Raw genomic sequence first — 8,992 nt, forward strand, 5'->3', positions numbered from 1 at the left:
GGATTAGCTGTGTCTGTTGTCTTGTAGTTCTATGACCTACATGAATATAGAGTTAAACCACTTCAATGTTGACAGATCAAAATGGAAAGTAAAACCACTCAGGAGTCTCTGCTCTGTTTACCAGAGTCATAGACAGCCCAGTCCTGCAGAGTCTGTTACCTGCCTTGCTAGGGTAAACCAAAAGAACCATAGTTATCACAAAGAAGGAAGTGCCCCAGTGGATGACTCTATCAGATCAGTTCAAGCCTCCCCCCACCTTGTTTGGGTTTCATCATTTCACTGCTTCAGCCTCATCCCAAATTAAGTCACAAACAGGCTCAGTGACTTCAGGGTCCTAAGCAGGCAGAATTAATGACGAAAATAGAAATGCTGAAAATAGTGGAAACCAAAGCAGATTGGATGATTTATTCAAACCTTGAGGAGAAACGACTGTTCAGCCCAGAATTGAAATTTAGACCTGAGCTTTGTAATCAACTAGGATGTACCTCTTTCTGGAATTAACCCTAAAAAGCAGAAGGGAGAAAAACAGAAACTCCGTGTGGTGTCCTTGGGTCTGTACGTCGATCCTTTGAGAAGTTCCTGGCACTTCTGAAAGCCGTTCTTTATGAAGTGACCTCTGAGGTCAGAAAGGTGAGCCGCATGGAGATTTAAGAGAACAGAGTGTGTGGTTTGTATATTCCCTACCGTGGCTCCAGGGATGAGCCCACCTTGCCTGTTGGTCTCATTCTTAGATGCCCAGATGGCCACTCCTTTCCCTTGCCACCCTAACTGGACCCAGGTGACTCTTTGAAAGTCACAGGGCTGTCTTTTGTGCCTCAGTCCCACTTTCTCGACCACTCACCCTAAAGTGGACGTCGGGGTCTTCTGTCTGCTGATGCTTTCTTGGTGGCTCAAGCCCCAGCCCAGCTCCTGGCCTTGAATTTGCTTCAACACTTTCTCATCTCAAGATAGTGCCTCCAACTTTATGTGTAGCTGAGGATGACCTTGAACTCTTGACCTTTCTTCTTTCAAGTCTCAAGTGTTGAGATTACATGCACACTCCACCATACCTAGATTATACCATGCTGGGGACTGAACCCCAAGCTCAAGATGCTAAACAAGTGAACCACATCCCAGTCCCAACTCCTCATTGTTCCAGCATATGGTATTTTACTTCAGAGAATCTAGAAAAAAAGTATACAGCTAAGTTAGATGTTAATTTCCCAGTTTTAAATCCAGTGTTATTGGGTACTTACTATGCCACAGGCTCAGTGCTAAATTCTGGAACCCAAACCCAAGGCAAGAAAATAATACACAGCGAGCAAAATTTCCTGAGCGGGCCTGTGACTTTCTAAACTTACTCCATTCTGTGCCTTGAGCTCCCCGGTGTCCAGCGTCCTCATACCCACACACTTCTGCCCATCACCAGTGTCTGCTTGTGTTGCTAAGCCAGCTCCTGGTTTTGCAGGCCTGTGAACTGAGGCTGAAGGGGTCCTGCTCCCAATAGAAAAGTGGCAGTGAGCTTAAACTCTCTTACTGCTTATTCATGATGTAAGTAAACTCAACACAAATAGGCACTAAGTTATGTATGATTGGTAAAAGCAGTATTGTCCCCAGCCTGGGGTCTTAGAATGGAGAGCAAAGCCTTTATTGAGAGACGTGACTTCCTGATGACAGCACTGGAAGAGACATGCAGAGTTGTGGCTTTCACTCATCCTTTATCTCAGAGCCCGTAAGAAGTTTCCATGTTGGTTCAATATAGGACTGGCCCCTTAGAGACTTCTGGAAACGAGCCAAGGAAGATCTCGCTCTCCTGTGTGCTTTGAGAGGCCACAGAAGCTGCGACCGATGCCCTCCTGGATGCAGAAGGAGTCACTGGCCTCATTATATGCATGTACCACTACTGCTGTTTGAAACTCCAATACTGCTGAACAATTCAGAAATAGATCCATTATGGGTCTGTGTTTGCCCCAGGGCTTTAACACAGGTCACCAGAAAATCCAAGATTTCACAGTCAGTCCAACTCTTAAGAGGGAAAGAAAAATAAAAAGCATAATCACAAAAAAAAATAATAAAACATAAATGCTCGGCAATACTTCTGCCCCTAACCTCACCCCAACCTACCAGGAGCCCCTCTTCACTTCTCTGCTGCTTTAGAATAAACAGCTCTTTAGCTGAACTTGAAATCTAAATTCTCTTCAGCTATTAATTGATAAGAGCTTCTCCTCTTACCTCTCATGCTCTGAAGTAAGATTAGAGTGTAAATAAACTAGGTCAGGTTTAGCGAGACAGACATGAATTGTTCTCTTCATTCCTCTTCATCTTAAAGGAATAACGAGGGTCCGAACATGGCCGTTCAATGAGCAGTTATGTTCAGACTTCAGCCAAGTCAGTGTAGGAGCCTCCAGACCGCCAAAACTTACTGAGATTGCAACCCCCTGTAGCTTTCTGCCTGATGAGAGACTGTTGAAGTTATGGGAAGACTTGGCTGGGTTAGTATTCATTTTTAGAGAAGATAGAATATCCTGTGTGGCAGGGAGATGGGGTGGGACAATAAGAGTTTCCTGAACTACCCATAACCACGATGTGTTCAGCATTTCGTAAGTATTTACACAACACATTAGAATCATTACCTAATTATTAATCTCACTCTAGAGCTCTTCTGAACTTATGATGCCCTCAGACGTTAATGAATGCTTTTATCTATAGGTCTGGGACTGAGTCACTGTGATTGACAGTGCTCGGGGTAGCGTAGGTACTGATGGAACTGTCACAGGGATGAAGGGCTAAACCATGGGAAGTGAAAGGACAGGAAGATGATGATGACAATGATGAGGAGGAGGGAAGAAGGAAAATGGAGACAAGACTGTAACTTCAAACACCTCATTAGGAAAATGGGGCAGTTAAGGAAGAACTCACAAAGTAATCTGCTTAAACTTTAATTAATTATTCATTTATATATATTTATGTGGCACACTTTCTCCAGGGAACCCGATGTGCTTTGCAAACATATTAAATAATTAACTCTCTCAAATCTGAGTGGAGAGGCAACAGAAAGACTCTGTAAGTGGACAAGAGGCTGAGAATGGCAGCCAGAGTCCCTCTTTGAGCAGAAAATCCCCTGTGCCCACACTGAGGTCACACAATAGGGGAACCTCTCTGGGGCTAATGAATACTTCAGGGATGTATTTGGGAGCCTTTCTTATTGAAGCAGTCCAGATTGAGCAGGTCTTGTTTGGAGAGAGAGATGATGATAGATGCATTAGATAAATAGATAAGCAGATGCTGGAATGAGCTACTACCAGAAACCATAGGGAAGCACGCTGTTAGAAGACAGAGTGGAACGCATTTTGAAAACATGCCGCCTTCAAGATCAAAGTCAGGACGTATTTTAAATCAAGAATATCAATGACGGTATTACATAAAGCGGAATGGCCAAGGCCGAATGGCAAACGGGGAGCAATAAACATGCACTAACTTGTGTTTTTATCACATTTTCAGTTCCAAAAACTGTACCCTTCGTGCACTGTTGACAGGATCCAGGACTCGGTATACATGTCCCTACACTTGGGAGCTTCAGGTGGGCGGAGGGGAGTCCCTGTGTGCTTGAGATCAGCCTGGGCTATGTGTATACATATCCAGCACAGCTCTCCTCCCCAGACCACCAAGCAACAATCACATACCTTTAACAAACCTGCTGAACCAGTGGAGGTCAAACACAACACAACAGAGCCAAATTTAGCAAATTATAAAAAGACAAGAGGCAGTGACAGCCAATAGGGCAGAGGGAGAATGTCTGTCTTGAGTGAGACAGTGGCTCAGAAGGAGGCTCATGGGCACTGAGCGTGGGCATTAGGTGTGTACATGTGTGAGGAAGAGAGCACATATGGTGGGGTTGGGAGAGAGAACTTCCTAGAGGTGGTTCTCGTATTCCGCTGTGGCCTCTTAGTCCCTACATGGGCTCCATCCTTTTGCTCAGTTATAGCAACTGACTTCTGCACCCTGCATCTTAAAACTAGGAAACCGAGATGCCCATACCAGCCTCTGTGAGCTTGAGTAACTAAACCCACGATTTGCTTTTAGCCAGGCATACATCACTGGGAGGTGAAGTCCACATTAGATAAGGCTAAGGTTTGGCCAAGTAACTCGCAGAAGTGCAGGGTGGAAGCAAGACAGCAGTCAAACGGGAGAGAGGTTTTCCCTTCATTCTAGAATGGGAGATGACCTTCTATGACACCCACCACGGGGGACTGAAAATCTAAAAAGATGGAGTGGTAAAGGGAGAGATGTTTTTAAACAAACGGAACATTTTATTGTTGTTGAGACAAGGCCTGGCCTTGATCACTCCACATAGCAAACGGTGACCCTGAACTCTTTAAAAATGTACGGCTCTTACATTATTTAAGGGTGTATTTGTGCACGTGTGAGTGGGAGTGCACATGTGCCGCTGTGCACAATGCATCCTACAGTACTCTTATCCCACAATGGTTTGCTTTGTTTGTTTGTTGTTGTTGTTGTTGTTTTCCAAGACAGGGTTTCTCTGTGTAGTCCTGGCTGACCTGGAACTCTGAGGAGTCCAGCTTGGTCTTGAACTCAGGGATCAGCCTGTCTCTGCTTCCTGAGTGCTGGGATTAAAGTTGTGCCACCTGGCTTTGCATCTTGTTTTTGTGGGTTTGGTTTCAGCTTCACTGTGTACTCCAGGCTAACCCACGAGCTCCTGACCCATTCCTCCTGTTTCTGTCTCCCATTTTATCACAGATGTGTGGGGACTACTATATAGATACGTATCAATGCACGTGCTCTTCCACATGTGTGCCTATGATCAAACTCAGGGTCCCACTTTTTCTGAATCATCTTGTCCTCATCTGAATGCTCCATCTTCCTGCCTCCATTTCCCACGTGCTGGGATTGCACAAAGTACACAGGCCTGTCTGAAAACACTGTTGCTCCTCAGCTAACTTGTCTCAGAATACTTACTTCTATCTAGTTTTATTGTGTTGGGTATCTTTAAAAACTCTTTCTGTCTCCTCTGTTTCTCTGTCACCCCCTCTTCCTCTCTCATAAGTGACTAGGTGTACAGAATATATTGATTTGAGCCCAGACTCCACCAATTATTAATCAAAGGCTCTGAGACGTCCTGACCTTCTAAGTCGGCTTTATCCATTGAAAATGACAGCAGCCACTTTCAGGATTGCTGTGTGGATTGCTTCAAAACCTGGCCAAGGAATTGCTTGGTGAAATACACAGATTCACTGGGTTTTTAGTGTTATTTTGGGGACTGAGACAAAAGTCATATTGTTCAGGCACACAACTCTCCCACCCTCTTCCGGGGCTGTAGATAAATTCTCATATTCCTGCTACTGGAACTTTCTAGAACCACACTCTACTTTAAAAGATCTACTCTTTTTTTTAATTTATTTGCCTCTTGTACTAAGCCGAGTTTCAGTTGGCTAATTTCAGCATTAGTCAGGGATCAGTCTTCAGCCCTAATGTAAACCCACACTTTCCTGCCTAAGCTTACTGTGATGTGAATAGCAGAGAACCACTAAGCACAAGAAGAGACTATCTCTCGAGTTTCCCTTCAGGGGCTGTAGATAAATTCTCCTCCTAAAGATAGACTGAAATGTGTGCTGGCTGCCTGGCTGTTTCTGCTATAGCTTACATTCAGGTCCATCCAGGCTTCCGAACTCCATTCATATTTTCATGGATGCTATTGTTTGTGTTGCTGCCTTATGGCTGAGTCTGCAGCTTCTCTCAACATGATGGTATTGGGAGGTGATTTGATTCTCTGGGCAGAGCCCTCATAAGCCATAATAGGAAGAGACCCACAGAGCTTTCCCTACCTTTCCACTCTAGGAAGGCATATGGAGAAGGCATCCTATATAAACCAGAAAGTGGATTAACTAGATACCAACTACGCAGGCATTTTGATCTTGGACTTCTTCTATTCAAAACTGAGACATGAATGTCAGTTTATAAGCCACCCTGTCTGGGGTATTTTGTCGGAATAGCTTGAGCTGATCAAGACGGGTGGATACTGCTTATGTTTTTTAATCCAACATGAAAGCTTTTGCAAGTGACAAAAGTCATGATACTTTTAGGTGATGCTTTATTATTCATATAGTGTATCTATTGAAAGATTTATCTATTATACATGTGATAGCTATAGCTGTATATACATATAATTATATATATATACATAATTATCATCTATCTGTATCTATTTATCTATTGCCTATCTCTACCTGTCATCTATCTATCTATCTATCTATCTATCTATCTATCTATCTATCTATCTATCTATCTATAATCCATCTATCTGTCCATCATCTATCTATCTATCTATCTATCTATCTATCTATCTATCATCCACCTGTCCATCATCTATCTATCTATCTATCTATCTATCTATCTATCTATCTATCTATCTATCTATCTATTTATCTATCTATCTATCATTCATCTATCTGTCCTCTATCTATCTATCTATCATCCACCTGTCCATCATCTATCTATCTATCTATCTATCTATCTATCTATCTATCTATCTATCTATCTATCTATCTGTATATGTATCATCTATTTATCTATCATCTATTTATTATCTATCTATCTATCTATCTATCTATCTATCTATCTATCTATCTATCATCCATCTGTCCATCATCTATCTATCTATCTATCTATCTATCTATCTATCTATCTATCATCCATCTATCTGTCCTCTATCTATCTATCTATCTATCTATCTATCTATCTATCTATCTATCATCCACCTGTCCATCATCTATCTATCTATCTATCTATCTATCTATCTATCTATCATCCATCTTTCCATCATCTATCTATCTATCTATCTATCTATCTATCTATCTATCTATCATCCATCTATCTGTCCATCATCTATCTATCTATCTATCTATCTGTCTATCTATCTATCATCCACCTGTCCATCATCTATCTATCTATCTATCTATCTATCATCCATCTATCTGTCCATCATCTATCTATCTATCTATCTGTATATATATATCATCTATCTATCTATCTATCTATCTATCATCTCTCATGTATCCATCTATCTGTCCATCATCTAATGGACTTACCTATACATCTTCCCAGTACACCAGGTATAAATTTATGGTGGGTAGACATGTTTGTGGGACACTCATCAGTCCTGCAACTACCTACTTAACCCACATAACAAAAAGAAACAGGCAGGCAGCAGACTAGGAAAGGCCTGGTGGGCTCCAGGAGGGAGAGCAATGCCCCTCAGCTAACAGCAAGGCATTCCCCCAATTGCAATCTCATTAAACTCCACACAGGCTGGGGATGCATTCAGCCACTGCTTTTAGTTTTATTTTCAGGAAAAGGACAGTGGAGATCCAGTGAGATTTGCCGTTTTTCAAGGTCACACACGGACAGCATGGTAAAGAGGTAGCACACTGGCCGTCTCCATTCTCCACACACTGCACTGCCTGAGAGGTGATTTCTGTCCGAGTGGAGGACGCTGGGCAGCTGACCCCTGTCAGAGAGCCTCACTCTCTTGGGAAATTTTACAGGGCCTTTCCAATTCCTCCACACCACAGTTAAGCATCTAAATGATTCCATTACAGCTTTTAATACCCTCCGTCTCCCACCAAATCAAGGCAGGAGAAATATGTAAAGTCTCTAGGGGAAACAGCCAACCATTTCCTTTCTTATTTCTCTATGAATGAAGCGATTGCTGGGCTTTGGTTTCTTTTTTTTTCTTTCTTTCTCTTTTTTTTCCAAACTTTAAATTAAAATGCTGACCTGTAGAGTCTTGAGCCCAAAGTTCCTCAATAAGTAGAGCGGGGCCCATTAGAAGTAGGTTAAGTCAGACACCCCCCCTCCCCCATCCACATGCTCAGTGTCTGAAGAGTTTGAGAGAGAAGGCTGGTCTCAGGTCAAAATGTTTTGACCACATACCACAGGGAGAGCAGAATTCTAATTTAAAACAGTCCTTAGGTTGAGAAAATGCTTGGCTGGTAAACATTTGCCACATAAGCATGAAGACCTAAATTTGGTACACAGAACCCATGTAGAAAAAAAAAAGTTGGATGTGGTTGGACACGCTGGTATTCTCAAGGAGCACTGAGGTAGGAGCGTCTCTGGGGCTCAGAGCCAGCCATCCTAGCCAAATCTGCAAGCTCCATGTACAAGTGAGAAAGCCTGTCTCAAAAACAAGGTGGAGAGAAACCGAGGAAGACATCTAAGGTTGACCTCTGGCCTCCACGTGCATACACATGCATGCACATGCACACACATGCACATGTGCCCATATACTCTTGCACACCTTGAATGCACACACGTATCTGTACACACACATGAACACATCCACACAGAGAGACAAGCTTGCCAGTAACTTGTTTTTGTTTTGTAAGAGCCTCCACATCAGGTTTGTACTAATTATGACATCTTGTGGCAGTGATTCAGAAGTGGGGGAATTCCACCGCCCCCAGCCAACATGTGACAAGGTATGGAGAGATTGGGGGTTGTCACAGCTTGGGAGAGGAATGGCACCTGAGAGTCGTGGTCACAAGTATCATTAGATAAGCACCTCTTGAAGCACTGCAGGAACTGAGCCAAACCAGGGGTGGCACTGAAAGTGAGGACCCTGCTTCCGGGCAGTTATCATCAATATGCACAACAGTCAACATTCGGATGCTTCCTTTATTCATCTCCCCACCGTGTGTGTGTGTGTGTGTGTGTGTGTGTGTGTGTGTGTGATGCACATGTGCTCACCTGAGCTTGCACTTGTGGAAGACAGAGGTCAACACCAAGTATCTTTCTCTATGATTCTCCTCTTCCGTCCTTCCTTCCTTCCTGCCTGCTGCCTGCCTATATTATTATTGTTGTTGTTGTTGTTGTTACTACTACTACCACTACTACTACTACTACTACTATTGGTTTTAAAGAGATAGGGCTTCCTTGTGTTCTGGAACTCACTCTGTAGATAACCAGGCTGGCCTTGAACAGAGATCCACCTGTC

Source organism: Mus caroli, chromosome 5 (genome assembly GCF_900094665.2).
Source record: "Mus caroli chromosome 5, CAROLI_EIJ_v1.1, whole genome shotgun sequence".
Lineage (NCBI taxonomy): Eukaryota > Metazoa > Chordata > Mammalia > Rodentia > Muridae > Mus > Mus caroli.